The 16,475-nt window shown below is 44.5% G+C and overlaps 1 protein-coding gene across 1 annotated transcript in view; it reads left to right on the top strand.

Moving 5' to 3' along the window:
* The first annotated feature begins 596 nt into the window (after positions 1 to 596).
* Positions 597 to 16,475, top strand: part of LOC126483852 (uncharacterized) — a 225,298-nt gene continuing 209,419 nt past the window's right edge. The window contains exon 1 of the mRNA XM_050107071.1: positions 597 to 784. The gene's annotated coding sequence lies outside the window, so the exon portion shown is untranslated. The remainder of the gene's footprint in view (positions 785 to 16,475) is intronic.

Genomic DNA, 16,475 nt, shown 5'->3' with positions numbered 1-16,475 from the left:
CCGTACCTGAAATTGATACATTATCCTTCTCCATCATTCTAGAAAATTTGTGACATTATCACTAAATAACTCTTTATATACATACGTGTACAGGCGCCTATAATTTTGATGCTCTGTAGCGTCGTCGGATCTCTTCCCCGGACATGGGTTCCTTCGTAAAACCCCTCTACAGCCTCTAGCAGTGTTTAACATGAGTTGTGTAATATAGCTATGAAAAAGGACAATACGAGGTTTATTGAAGACTTATTCGCGCTTCATTGAGTGAAAACGAAATTACGACGGTTTCGGACATATTTGAGCTTAACAGAAGAATCTCCACGTATGTTTCACTGTTATCGTTATTAAAATTCTTGCCATCTGTTGTGGTGAGGGCAAATTTATTTGGAAGCGGGCAGACAGTAACAAACTCCCCACCCTTCCTCCTCCCGCCCTTAAAACCGAACTCTTGCCCCCACATAAACATTAGCAGGCCTGCACCGCCGCTGGGTTGTCGAATGTCGAGTGCATGTATCGGCGTAATAGTTCGCCACGCGGCCGCTGTCGCCGGGGGCGCGGCGAGCACGCGCTCATTGATTGTTTCCCGTTCGTGTGGCTGCGCGCCGTGTCGGCTGCAGCGGCGGCTGCCGGTTTGGGGCGGTGGGTCGCGGCCACAGCTGTTGGCGACGTTTGTTCGTCGACCGCGCCGCGAGCCCTGCATCTGGCCAGCTGACGAAGCAGCCGTCACCCTCCACTCGGCACGCCCCAGAGTCACCCCTAAGGACGCACAGTTGTCACAGAGCACGAGGTAAGCGCTAGCGTTGTCTCTCCGTCTGCCCTGATCAGCTGACTGCGTCGACGGCAGTAGGTCACCTGAATAAGCTGTTCCTCTCTTTCCTCTTTGTATTGTTGGTGTCTGCATTCAACCGATTTTCGTTTTACATATCTTCACGTATGTTCACGTCTATTATCACATTAGCTCAACGATTAAACAGTTGTGAATTAGTTAGCTATTTACTTGTTATGTAAATCATAAATGCGACCTCTAGCTATGATACGGAACGACTGTTTTGCATTTGTTTTTACTCGTGATACTACTTCAAATTCAGGATGTCTTCTATGGAGTAAAAAGAGTTGTCAAACAGATAAGATATCAATCTGTGTTTAAAGTTAATTTTACTAACCATCAAACTGTTTACATCATTAGGTAGGTGATCAAATATTTTTATGGCTTAGTACATAACTCCCTTCTGTTTCATACTAAGGCTGAGTGACAGAATAAATCACTTCCCTCCCACAGTTGTATACATGGATGTTACTGTTGTTTTCAACCTGCGATTGAATTCGACGAAATAATTCATAATGGAGAAAATGTGCTATGAAGCTGATGTTAATGTACCCAGCTGTGTAAAGAGGTGTCTGAAAGACGTTGTATAGTGTACACTTAGACGACTTACCCAATAATATGATGTCATCAAACGTTAGTGACTCAGAACAGGAGAAGTACGTAAACTTTTTGACATTTTCATCTCCAGTATCTATTATCCGTAACTCAAAATTTGCAGAGCTTAAATGTCTAAGATGATCTACAAAATATGACTGTCCGTCTGATTCGTATCAAAATAAAGACTTAACAATTTAATTTAAAATATTGCTTTTTGACGTTGGTTTACTCTCGTGCATTGTTTCTAATGGCGTCGTCAGATCGTGTACAGTCCTGAATTGCATGTACTGTATTTTCTCTTCCTTCAGTGACAGTCCATTTGCTGAGGAAACGTTATTAATTTTCAGGAAAATATTATTTCCATTTTCAAGTGTGCAATTAATTACTCCATTAGGATTGACTACAAGACTTGCAACGCCTGCTTCTCGGTCATATGATGGAGGATCATTTGTATACACCAAGAACAAGATTGGACCCAATTTCGACCCCTGTGGTACACCTGTAGTGACTGTACCTCGTTCTGAAGGTTCTGTTGCATTGTGTGCACACGTTAAGTTTCTTAACGCAACATTCTGCAACTTTTTAGTTGGACAGGAGGAAAACCATTTACTAGCAAGATCTCTGAAATCGTATTTGTGCTTCTGTAGGACAGTCCTACGAAATCTCTCTCTCTCTCTCTCTCTCTCTCTATCTATCTATCTACCTATCTGTCTGTCTGTATGTCTATCTACCTCTATCTCTATGTGTCCATTTACCTATACACATCGGTCCATCTGATAACTCGAAGCACAAACCGCTACCGCACACCATTCCGGTATCTTCGATTCACATGCGAAACTGCACAACAAGATGCTTTTGAAAAGTCCCAGAAAATAACCGTTCGAACATTGTGTTATTTAAAATGTGTATAAGCTGATTCAGGAATTTAAAAATAGCACGTTTTATGGAGAGACCCTTTTGAAATACCAATATGTTAAGGTACTTTGACACGACAGAAGGCAGCGCCACTGTTCCGAAACTCAAGGTTTTAACGCATAGTCACGTGTATTTTCAGAATCGTAACTAGAGTGTCTGTGCTTACGCTCCCAGAAAGATTTTTGCAGATAAGTGATTTTTGCTTCTCTTTAACAAACTCCAGTGTGATACAGACGCACCCACGACCGTCCATGGTATTTATGTCGCATGAATAGGATACTATCAGTTACGCTTTCCGTTTACGTGTTATGTTGGACACGTTCGACTATATAGTACACGTCTGTCTTCCTTACTTCCGGTGCCTACAAGTCGTATACCATACACTGCTTTTTTAATACACAACACATACATGAATAGCATGAAAAAATCTGCTCTTAAATCCGGAATGATCTTTTTAAAGTCAACAGATTTTTTATCAAAAGAAATAATCATTTTACGCTACAGCACAAACGAGAATCTGCAAGGCATAACCCCGAAATAATCATTTTACGCTAGAGCGCAAAAACGAATCTGCGAAGCACCACTTATAATCCAAACCAATCTTCCTTTTTCAATCTTATTAGCGTGATTCTACGTATTTATTGAGATCGGCAAGATATTACTCGACCTGCATTAATTTAAAACGTCAGAACTAACTTTTCGATAATAACGGTCAAATTAAATGGATATTTTGCAAAAAAAAAAAAAAAAAAAAAAAATCTTGGGGGTTACAGTATAGCAGAAATACCAGCCCTCTGTCGAGAGGTACAGAGCCGCAGTTCGGTCTTGTGAAGCGAATAACATGTGTCTGCCTACAAGAAACTCTGCACGTTAAAATCTAATGGGTCCTATTTTCGTCGCAATGTGGTCGCGACCGTTATAGCCGGAATGTCGCTGAATCTGCGCCAAGGTGAGTGCGCCGCACTCGAGCAGCGAAAGAGGCCTCTCAGCGGAAACTGCGCGAGTCACAGTCTGCCCGTACTGGGTTCCACTGTACGTCGCGTGGCAGTGTGTGTAACGAGACACAGTAGGTTCCGAGAGGCACACCTGCTGCTGAAACGAAAGGAACAAACAGTGGCTTCGCCCTCCGCGAACATGCAGAAGTGCCGCAACACGACGTTGGTATCGACTCGACAAATGTCTGAAGTAGTGCTGGTGGGAACTGACACCATGAATCCTACAGGGCTGTCCATAAATCCGTAAGAGTACAAGGGGATGGAGATCTCACGTTGCGAGGCATCCCAGATATGCTCAATAATGTTCATGTCTGGGGAGTTTGGTGACAAGCGGAAGTATTTAAACTCGTAAGAGTGTTCCTGGAGCCACTCTGTAGTACTTCGTGACGTATGGGGTGTCGCATTGTCCTGCTGGAATTGCCCAAGTCAGTCTGAATACCGCGCGGGATTAGCCGAGCGGTCTAGGCGCTGCAGTCATGAACTGTGCGGCTGGTCCTGGCGGAGGTTCGGGTCCTCCCTCGGGCATAGTTGTGTGTGTTTGTCCTTAGGATAATTCAGGTTGAGTAGTGTGTAAGCTTAGGGACTGATGACCTTAGCAGTTAAGTCCCATAAGATTTCACACTCATTTGAACATTTTTTTCAGTCTGAATGCACAATGGACATGAATGGATGCAGGTGATCAGACAGGATGCTTACGTACGTCTCACCTGTCAGAGTCGTACCTAGACATACCTGGGGTCCCATATCATTCCAATAGCACTCGCCCCACGCAATTACAGAGCCTCCACCAGCTTCAACAGTTGCCTGCTGACATGCAGGGTTGATGGATTCATGAGGTTGTCTCCATACCCGCGCATGTCCATCCGCTCAATACAATTTGAAACGAGACTCTTCCGACCAGGCATTACGTTTCTATCATCAACAGCCCAATGTCGGTGTTGACAGGTCCAGGCAGTGCGTAAAGCTTTGTGTCGTGCAGTCATCAAGGGTACACGAGTGGTCCTTCGGCTCTGAAAGCCCGTAGTGATGATGTTTCGTTGAATGATTCGCACGCTAACACTTGTTGATGGCTCAGCATTGAAATCTGCAGCAATTTGCGGAAGGATTTCACTTCCGTCACGTTGAACGATTCTCTTCAGTCGTCGTTGGTCTCGTTCTTGCAGGATCTTTTCCTGGCAGCAGCGATATCGGAGATTTGATGTTTTACCGGATTCCTGATATTCACGATACATTCGTGAAATGATCGTGCGGAAAATCCCCACTTCATCGCGACCTCGGAGAAGCTTTGTCCCATCGCTTGTGCGCCGGCCATAACACCAAGTTCAAACTCACTTAAATCTCGATAATGTGCCATTGTAGCAGCAGTAACCGATCTAACAACTGCGGGAGACACTTGTTGTCTTATACAGGTGTTGCCGACTGCAGCGCCGTATTGTCTATTTGCATATCTCTGTATTTCAATACGCAAGCCTATACCATTTTCTTTGGCGCTTCTGTCACACTTCCTGAACACTGGATCTGGATGCGAACCATTAGTGGATGAAACGCAATATGTTTAATAGGACACGTGGATACTGTACGTTCCGTTAGTTCCTTAGCTTCCGACAATGTTACGATAATACTGAAAACTTGTTTTGTAATTACTAGAGGTACAGAAGTTTTTACAGAACACCTGACAAAAAGGAGAATCACCAGGATGGCATGATCGGTGTCAGTGTAGTCTCGTACACATAAACATCATCAGCGGGTGTGTAAATTATTAAGAGTTGCAATTCTCTGTTACAAGTTGAATGGCCACCAGAGTGTACTAGTATTGTTTGTGCTTGGCGTTGTTACCAGGCCTGGTAGGGTAGCCTATATAAGGGGCATGAACAGTGTCAGATGTTGAGTGAGCACTGTGAAGGAAGCGGAGGTGGCGCGTACTTGTTTGTATAAAACAGCCTTATCGGCGCAGAGTTTGAAAGGCGCCCAGTGTGGGCCTCCATTCGGCTGGCTGGTCGAATCGTGTGGGGCATCCGCATGTGACGGTGGACTGCATGGGAACGTGACGGCAGGCACACTCATCTTTACATTTTTAATTTGTGGTAAGGTCTTATGAGACCTAACTGCTGAGGTCGTCGGTCCCTAAGCTTAAACACTACTTAATCTAACTTAAACTAACTTACGCCAAGGACGACACAAACACCCATGCCCGAGGGAGGACTCTAACTCCGAGGGGCACACTCATCGTCAAGGTTCCAGTCTACGACGTCTGATCACCACAAGAGGGCATCGCTGCATTGAGCATCAAGCAATTGGCAATCCTTTCACCTGCACATGCTATCCGAGACCAAGTAATGGACTACCGGCAACAGACCGTGTCATCCCGAAACGAGCGATGGACTCCATGCAACGTTCACTCTCGCCCTGGAAGGAGGCTAGCAGCCGCCGAACTGGAGTATTATCAGCCCATGCCCTTGACACCACAACGCAAACGGTAGCGTCTGGAGTGGTGCCGTGACTGGGAAGCATGGACTCCTGATGGATGGCGTCGCATTGTGTTCAGCGGAATCGCGCTTCTGCACTACCGAGGATGACCATTGCCGGCGTGTATTGCGGTGACCTTGGAACAAGACCCGTTCTGCCAACGTTTGGGAGAGGCACAACGGTGTTACCACTGGCGTTATGGTGTCGGGACACAACGGGCATGAGCTTCAGGGCACGGCTGGTAGTGACTGAGGGAACTCTGACGGCACAACGGTACTTCACGGATATCCTGCGTCCTTGTGTCTCGCCTCTCATGCCACTTTCCAACAGGACACTTTTCTTAGTGACACATGTATCACTGAGCAGTCAGCGTGATTTTCACATTCTCCTGTGGCCAGCAATATCCCCCGATCTCTCTTAGATATACCCTGAAGGGCCAAAGAAACTAGTATAGGCATGCGTATTCAAATGCAGAAATGGCTCAAATGGCTCTGAGCACTTTGGGACTTAACATCTGTGGTCATCAGTCCCCTAGAACTTAGAACTACTTAAACCTAACTAACCTAAGGACATGACACACATCCATGCCCGAGGCAGGATTCGAACCTGCGACCGTAGCGGTCACGCGGTTCCAGACTGAAGCGCCTAGAACCGCACGGCCACACCGGCCGACTCAAATACAGATATACGAAAACAAGCAGAATACGATGCTGAGTTCGGCAACGCCTATATAAGACAAAAAGTGTCTGGCGCAGTTGTTAGATCGGTTGCCGCTGGTACAATGACAGGCTGTCAAGCTTTAAGTGAGTTTTTACAGTCAGCACTCGAGCAATGAGACACAGCATCTCCGTGATAGCGATGAAGCAGAGATTTTCCCGTACAATCATTTCACGAGTGTACCGTGAATATCAGGAATCCTGTAAAATATCAAATCTCCAACATCGCTGGGGCCGGAAAAAGATCCTGCAAGAACCGAACCAACAACGACTGAGGAGAGTCGTTCAACGTGACAGAAGTACAACCCTTCCGCAAATTGTTGCAGATTTCAATGCTGGGCCATCAACAAGTGTCAGCGTGTGAACCATTCAACGAAACATCGTCGATGTGGGCTTTCGGAGCCGGAGGCCCACTCGTGTATCCTTTATAACTGCACGACACAAAGCTTTACCCCTGGCCTGGTCCCATCAACACCGACATTGGACTGTTGACAACTGGAAAAATGTTGCCTGGTCGGACGAGTCTCGTTTCAAATTGTATCGAGCAGATGGACGTGTGCAGGCATGGAGACAACCTCTTGAATCCATGGACCCTGCTGATCAGCAGGGGTCTCTTCAAGCTGGTGGAGGCTCTGTAATGCTGTGGGGCTTGTGCAGTTGGAGTGATAGGAGACACGGCTGTGACAGGTGACACGTGTATAAACATCCTGTCTGATCACCTGTATCCATTCAAGTTCATTGTGCATTCCCAAGTCCAGAACAGCTACAGAGTGGCTCCAGGAACACTCTTCTGAATTTAAGCACTTCCGCTGGTCGTAAGACTCCCCAGACATGAACATCATTCAACGTGCTGTTCAGAAGAGATCTCTTACAGATTTATGGGCAGCCCTGCAAGATTCATGGTGTCAATTCCCTCCAGGAGTACTTCAGACATTAGTCGAGTCCATACCACGTCGTGTTGCGGCACTTCAGCATGCTCGCGGAGGGCCTACACGATGTCACGTAGATGTACCAGTTTCTTTGGCTCTTCAGTGTAACATGTGCGGCACCAACTCAGATGTCAACTCCGTCCCAGCGGCAGTATCCAAGATATCAAGGATCAGTTACAACAGCTGTGGGCCAGCTTGTCTCAGGAGCGGGCGCAATGGCTTCATGTCACACTACCCCACCGAATCAGTGGATGCGTCCACGCCAGAGAAATAAGTAGGGTCATACTGTCAGGTTCTGTGTAAATTTGACTCTGTTTTGTAATTACTGCTTTAACATCCCATACTCTCTCAAACTGTGATTTTTATTTGGTTTCTGCCTTTCTTTTCAGCTGCTTCATTTTTGTTGTCAGACATTGGATTCTTTTGGAGAAGATCAGTTTGAATTCCGTAGGAACGGGTTGAGTTGATATGGAGGTAAGAGACCAAACAGCGAGGTCATCGGTCTAATCGTATTAGGGAAGGATGGGAAAGGAATTCGGCAGTGCCCATTCAAAGGAACCATCACGACATTTTCCTGAAGCGATTTAGGGAAATCACGCAAAACCTGAATCAAGATGGCCGGACGTGGGACTGAACCGTCGTCCACCCGAATGAGACATTCTTTTGGCACAGAAAGTGCAGTGAAGTTGAATACATTATTCTGCGAATGTTACTTGGACATACAGTTCCCAAGCATGTGTTCCTATGCAAAATGATACTTACTCGGTCGCTACTAAAATCATTTAAACTGCGTAATAAAAATTTAGAAACGACCTGTTCAGAAATATTTGAAATATTCTAATGTTATAGGAGCTGTCGTAACTTCCTGAGGTATGCAGAACAGCATAAAAATTGTCGTGAGATGCACATTTATGGACTTCGACTTAGCTGTACTCATCACAAAATGAAAATTGTACTTCCATATGCCTTCATCACTTATTCCGCAGAGGAAAATCAATGCTACTCGTTTATTTTTTATGCTGTTTTAACGCAGTGAAACTTCAAGTTACTTTTCAGAAATTTCCATTATTATGTTATTCACCTGAAATTATATCGTATCACATTATTATACGTACAGCAGGGGCTCATGAGTAATGAGACAGAGGTTTACATGTGAACTCAAAATCGTTTATCACTTGCCCAGCTACGCTTCAGTACTCAGATGCTTCAGTATACCTGATACATTTAGTTTATGGATATCTTCGTAAGAATGATCAATCACAGAATGAAGCTGTGAACAGTATCTAAATATACTTTGCAGTACCTGTGTTATTTTGATTACGATGCAAAGTTTCTTTCGACATCCATACATGTCCAAAGGAACAGGCACTTTGGCGATTACAGCCGCTATGAAATACATTAGGTGTATACGCAATTGAGAATAATGACAATCGTCAGCTGTAGAACGGAATGACGACAGTGAAAATATGTGCCGGTCCGGGACTCGAACCCGGATTTTCCGCTTACCGCGAGCGGTCGCCTTACCATTTCGCCAATCTGTGCGCGACTCACAGCCAGTCCCGAACTTCCATATGTCGTCAACCATGCGTCTACGACCTGCCTGCATCGTAATCAGAATAACACAGGCACTACAATATCGTATTTCTCTGCCTATACCGGGCGAGCGACTTTAAAGTACAACGTCCGACATCTACAGGAATGTACATAATGGGTGTAAGAGTCCAGGTCGTAGACGCATGATTGACGACATATAGAAGTTTGGGTCTGGCCGTGAGTCCTGCGCGGATAGCGATTAGCGAGAAGTCCCGGTTAGAGCCCCGGCCCGGCACAAATTTTCATTGTCGTCATTCCATTCTGCAGCTGATAGTTGTCATTATTTGCAAATGCGAATACATTTAATGTACTATCTAAATATGGCTGGTGGAAAATGAAATGCGGCCACTCCTTCTCCTCGATAAAGGATCTTGAGAGGTTAGACAAGAGCTGCGATTAAAAATATGTTTTAATGCTTTGATACACGTACAGTTCCAGCTGATGGAAACAATGTGTGGCAGAAACAAATCAGTAAAATATTTGACGGACAACCAGAACCGTCTGATCTTCAACACTAAAAACCTAAAAGACCTTCCTAAATGTATCCGAGAGTACTTACAGATGTATTTACAGTAGTCTCTTTTTATTCGCACATGCTAAAGTAAGTACTATTCAACGACAAATGATTAATTGAAAACAATAGATCTTGCATGCTTAAGGCCATTTCGTTCAAGGACATGAAACTATACAATAAGCAGATATAGGTAAAAAGTTAACAAATTAAATACATAATTGTCAATGTCAATGAATTTCGCCAACGGCCGTGTAATTTAAGATATTATTTTATTTTGAAGGCTACCAGTTTCAACATTTGACTATGCCAGCTTCAGGCCCTGTATGCATCTCTAAAAATAAACGAAAATGCCATATACAGCCATTAATCTCTGGATGTAGTGAATTCAATTATTACACTAGTGCTTCATTCGAAGATTTGATAGCAACTGTGGCCGAAATAAATCAGTAGAATATTTGACGAACAGCCAGAACCATCTGATCTGCAATAATAAATAAGTTTAAAAGACCTCCCTAAATCACGTCTTCAAATGAAGCACTAGTGTAACGATTTAATTCACAGAATAAAGAGATTTACGGCTCTGTACAATATTTTCGTTTCTTTGGAGGGATGCATGTGGGGCCTGAGTATGGCATGCTGAAACTAGTAGCCTTCAAAATAAAATAAAGTAATATCTGAGGTTATACGGCTGTTGGTGAAGCTCATTGACATTGACATGATGAACCAACAGAGAAATTAAATATGTAGTTGACATACGTAACGCAGTGCAGCGTGGGCGTTCAGAAATCGCTATGAAATATTTTCCGGGACACATGGAAATTAGTAATAAAAAAACTACACTGCGAATATATTAAAATGTTTACTGTTTGTGATTAGCTTCTGTCGTAATGTCACGCTGATCATTGGAAGTCTAGAGTTCCTGTCCACAGTCGATGAAACTGCGAGTTACTCAACGTTTCACTGAGTACGAGTGGACTTCAAAACGTAAGTTACAGGTTATTACGGAAGGACAAGTAACTTTTCTTGAATGCTTCACTACACTTCTAAGTGACACAGATACATAACAATGTTTTTCAACATACACTCATGCTCATAAATTAAGGATAATGCTGATACATGGTGAAACAACGCTCTTGTGGGCGGTTTGCGGGTTTAAATCACCTCGGGGTATGACCATGCGGTGCATTTGAGCTGCGGTCGTATCGCGGTGGCGCTGGCAGCTGTCCACATACGTAGAGGTGTGTTCGTGCATGTCAGAGTACGGTGCAGCGAGTAAGTGTGCAGACGTTTTCAGACGTGCTAATGGTGGCTGTGTGTTGAAAATGGCTCAAAGAACACATATTGATGACGTTATGAGGGGGAGAATACTAGGGCGACTGGAGGCTGGTCAAACACAGCAGGTCGTAGCACGGGCCCTCCGTGTGCCACAAAGTATGATCTCAAGATTATGGCAACGATTCCAGCACACAGGAAACGTGTCCAACCGCTACAGTACGGGACGTCCACAGTGTACAACACCACAAGAAGACCGATGTCTCACCATCAGTGCCCGCAGACGGCCACGGAGTACTGCAGGTAGCCTTGCTCCAAACCTTACCGCAGCCACTGGAACAGTTGTCTGCTGACACGCAGTCTACAGACGACTGAACATATATGGTTTATTCGCCCGGAGACCTGGAAGGTGCATTCCACTGATGCTTAGTCACAGGAGAGCCCGTAAAGCCTGGTGTCAAGAACACAGTACATGATCACTGGAACGGTGGTCCCAAGTTTTCCCGGAAGAGTCCAGGTATAGTCTGAACAGTGATCCTCGCCGGGTTTTCATCTGGCGTGAACCAGGAACCAGATACCAACCCGTTAATGTCCTTGAAAGGGACCTGTATGGAGGTCATGGTTTGATGTTGTGGGGTGAGAGTATGATTGGTGCACGTCCTCCCCTGCAAGCCTTTGACAGATGAACTGTAACGGGTCAGGTGTATGGGGACGTCATTTTGCACCAGTATCTCCGCCTTTTCAGGGTTGCAGTGGGCCCCATCTTCCTCCTGATGGATGATAACGCACGGCCCCACCGAGCTGCCATCGTGGAGGAGTACCTTGAAACAGAAGATAACAGGTGAATGGAGCGGTCTGCCTGTTCTCCAGACCTAAACCTCATCGATCACGTCTGGGATGCTCTCGGTCGACGTATCGCTGCACGTCTTCGAACCCCTAGGACACTTCAAGAGCTCCGACAGGCACTGGTGCAACCTCAGCAGCTGCTCGACCACCTAATCCACAGTATGCCATTCCATTGTGCGGCCTGTGTACGTGTGCATGCTGATTATATCCCACACTGATGTCGGGGTACATGCGCAGAAAGCAGTGGCGTATCGTAGCACATGTGTTTCGGGACGGTTTTCTCAACTTATCACAAATACCGTGGACTTACAGATCTGTGTCGTGTGTGTTCCTTATGTTCCTATGCTATTAGCGCCAAATTTGGGTAGTGCCATGTTGTGTGGCACCACATTCTGCAATTATCCTTAATTTATGAGCATGAGTGTAATAATCAAGTACCTGTACACAACGGTCGGAAACTTTTACCGATATTCAGTTCATCGACGATAGAAATCCATTCCATGCTCACGGAACCATTCGAGAACGAGAACCGCTAAGTGAACTCATCGTTCGAAAATCTGCGACTGTTGAGAACCAATTCCTCCAGTTGGACATTGTCGTCTGTGGTCGATGGCTTTCCTTCTCGATCATCATCGCCCATTGTCTTTTGTCAAATTGTTGGCACCATTCCACTACAGCCGAAAGCGACATTGCATTTGGTTCATATGTCGCCAGTATTGCACGATGAATCTGTATGCAATTCAGACGTTTTACCCACAAGAATTGTATTGCACCACGCAGTTCAACCTTGGCGTACGTTTCCAGTTGCCACGCCAACTCAGTCGCACCCTGTGATCCATCTGTTATCCATACCACAGCACAACCCGTAATATGTACTCTTCTTTGACAACGCACCACTGGTGCTACGAAATTGCCTTAGCTTGGGAAGACATGTGTAAGTTACCTTCTAAAGTCCCCTCACAGCATGACTAAGGGCCGGCCGCGGTGGTCTCGCGGTTCTAGGCGCGCAGTCCGGAACCGCGCGACTGCTACGGTCGCAGGTTCGAATCCTGCCTCGGGCATGGATGTGTGTGACGTCCTTAGGTTAGTTAGGTTTAAGTAGTTCTAAGTTCTAGGGGACTGATGACCTCAGAAGTTAAGTCCCATAATGCTCAGAGCCATTTGAACCATGACTGTTGTTGATGTTGTTGTGGTCTGCAGTCCTGAGTCTGGTTTGATGCAGCTCTCCATGCTACTCTATCCTGTGCAAGCTTCTTCATCTCCCAGTACCTTCTGCAATCTACATCCTTCTGAATCTGCTTAGTGTATTCATCTCTTGGTCTCCCTCTACGATTTTTACCCTCCACGCTGCCCTCCAATACTAAATTGGTGATCCCTTGATGCCTCAGAACATGTCCTACCAACCGATCCCTTCTTCTGGTCAAGTTGTGCCACAAACTTCTCTTCTCCCCAATCCTGTTCAATACTTCCTCATTAGTTATGTGATCTACCCATCTAATCTTCAGCATTCTTCTGTAGCACCACATTTCGAATGCTTCTATTCTCTTCTTGTCCAAACTATTTATCGTCCATGTTTCACTTCCATACATGGCTACACTCCATACAAATACTTTCAGAAATGACTTCCTGACACTTAAATCTATACTCGATGTTAACAAATTTCTCTTCTTCAGAAAAGCTTTCCTTGCCATTGCCAGTCTACATTTTATATCCTCTCTACTTCGACCATCATCAGTTATTTTGCTCCCCAAATAGCAAAACTCATTTACTGCTTTAAGTGTCTCATTTCCTAATCTAATTTCCTCAGCATCACCCGACTTAATTCGACTACATTCCATTATCCTTGTTTTGCTTTTGTTGATGTTCATCTTATATCCTCCTTTCAAGACTCTGTCCATTCCATTCAACTGTTCTTCCAAGTCCTTTGCTGTCTTTGACAGAATTACAATGTCATCGGCGAACCTCAAAGTTTTTATTTCTTCTCCATGGATTTTAATACCTACTCCGAATTTTTCTTTTATTTCCTTTACTGCTTGCTCAATATACAGATTGAACAACATCGGGGAGAGGCTACAATCCTGTCTTACTCCCTTCCCAACCACTGCTTCCCTTTCATGTCCCTCGACTCTTATAACTGCCATCTGGTTTCTGTACAAATTGTAAATAGCCTTTCGCTCCCTGTATTTTACCCCTGCCACCTTTAGAATGTGAAAGAGAGTATTCCAGTCAACATTGTCAAAAGCTTTCTCTCATACAGTAAAGCTGCATGCCCTCGGGAAAAATTACGGCTGTAGTTTCTCTTTGCTTTCAGCCGTTCGCAGTACCAGCACAGCAAGGCCGTTTTGGTTATTGTTACAAGGCCAGATCAGTCAATCATCCAGACTGTTGCCCTTGCAACTACTGAAAAGGCTGCTGCCCCTCTTCAGGAACCACACGTTTGTCTAGCGGTAATTTTCAATAACGGTGTATTTCTTGCTTAAAATCCTCTTACAGGACAAGACTCATTCGTCATTCGCTCATTGGCGGTGCAAGCGTCCGTCCGGCATCCGAATTTAGACTTTCCGCGGTTACTCGAAATCTCTTATCTCATATGTCGGGATGGTTTCTTTGAAAGGAAACTGCAGATTTCCTACGCTGCACTTCCCCAATCCGACCATGCGTTCCGCCTCAAGTGACATTGTCGACGACTGGACGCTGACTCTAATCTTAAATCTTCACATGTGCTGTGTTATTACTGTTAAAAAAGACAAAATGGCAGTTCATATAAAGATTTTTCATTTGTGTCGTGAATTTAGAATGGATCTATGTGATAAAGATAAAAATTGATCGCATACGCTTGAAACTGTACAAGAAGTCGCTCTTTGTGAGTCACGCGTCTATTTTCCCCGCGAAGTGGAGGAGTGAAAACGTGAATGTTAGTTACTGTGCTCCAATATGATATTGTGAATAGCGCAGTTGGTTATAAAATGAAGCTAAATGATAAGACAATGTCAGACAATATACTGCAGTTCACACAATAAAAGTAGTAGTAGTTTTAATTCTGAAACTGATCAATGGAGCAGCATAAGTCAGCCGTTTTACTCATATTGACTGGAATACTGACAACTGTGAAAAATAGCAACAGACACGGAAGAACGACAATGTGTATGTACTGCGGTTTAAAAAATGCTTGGACGATTACTTGCTAACAGTGTAGTACACAAAAGTAGTTTTTTGTGGCTGTTTAATTGCTGTAGCTTGTATATTGTAAGGGATCTGTCTGTCTGTGTGTCTCTCTCTCTCTGTGTCTGTCTTCGCGCGCGCGCTGGTTTGTGTGTGTGTGTGTGTGTGTGTGTGTGTGTGTGTGTGTGTGTGTGTTTGTGTGTGTCCTTTGTGCGGATGGAAACAAGAGCCAAAAAATAGGATATGTCAATCTGCCACAACACATATTGTACAAAGTTACATGACATCATGAGATTGTGCTCTTTAATTCTGAATTCATGCAGCTCTCCACGTTAGTCTATATTGCAAAAGCCACTTCATCTCTGCATAACTGCTGCAACCTACATTCATTTGAACCTTCTTACTGAAGTCAAGTCTTGGTCATCTGTCTCACTTTTTACCCTCCACACCTCCCTCCATTACCAAATTGACGATCCCTTGATGCCTCAGGATGTTTCCCATCACCCGATACCTGCGCTATAAATTTATTTTCTACAAGACTCAATTCAGTACTAAGGCACTAATTTCCTTTTTCCAAATACTTATCTAGTACGTCTTCATTCGTTATCCGATCCACCGATCAGATCTAGCACACTGTAATCGAATTCGGGAGGACTACGGTTCAATCCCGCGTCCGGCCTACATGGTTTAGGTTTTCAGCGATTTCCCTAAATCGCTCCAGGCAAATGCCAGGATGGTTCCTTTGAAAGGGCACTGCCGACTTCCTTCCCCGTCCTTCCCTAATCCGATGAGACCGATGACCTCGCAGTTTGGTCTCTTTCCCCAAACAACCCAACCCAACCACCGATCAGATCTCCAGTATTCTTCTGTAGGACAACGTTTCTAAAGCTTGTATCATCTTGTCGGATCTGTTTATTGTCCACGATTCATTTTCGTACAAGGATACTGCTTAAACAAGTACCTTCAAAAAATATTTCCCAATATTTAAATTTATACTCAGTGTTAACAAATTTCTCATTTCCAAAAAGACTTTTCTTGCTATTACCAGTTGCATTACATATTTTATCTACTTTGGCCATCGTCAACTACATTGCTGGAAAAAAATTGTGCACCTGGAAATACGAGGTGCATTCAAGTTCTAAGTTCTCCGGACTGGAAAGAGATAGAAATATGCGCATTGTTTTAAAATGAGGCCGCGTTCATTGTCAATGCGTCCCAGAGATGGCAGCACCGTACGGCAGATAGAATTTTACCGCCAGTGGCGAGAATGAGAACTGTTTTAAATACTTAAAATGGCGACGTTTTCCTTACTTGAACAGTGTGCAATCATTCGTTTTCTGAATTTGCGTGGTGTGAAACCAATTGAAATTCATAGACAGTTGAAGGAGACATGTGGTGATGGAGTTATGGATGTGTCAAAAGTGCGTTCGTGGGTGCGACAGTTTAATGAAGGCAGAACATTCTGTGACAACAAACCGAATCAACCTTGGGCTCGCACAAGCCGGTCTGACGACATGATCGAGAAAGTGGAAAGAATTGTTTTGGGGGATCGACGAATGACTGTTGAACAGATCGCCTCCAGAGTTGGCATTTCTGTGGATTCTGTGCACACAATCCTGCATGACGACCTGAAAATGCGAAAAGTGT

This window comes from Schistocerca serialis, chromosome 1 (genome assembly GCF_023864345.2).
Source record: "Schistocerca serialis cubense isolate TAMUIC-IGC-003099 chromosome 1, iqSchSeri2.2, whole genome shotgun sequence".
NCBI lineage: Eukaryota > Metazoa > Arthropoda > Insecta > Orthoptera > Acrididae > Schistocerca > Schistocerca serialis.
This window is presented reverse-complemented; position numbering and strand designations above follow the sequence as displayed.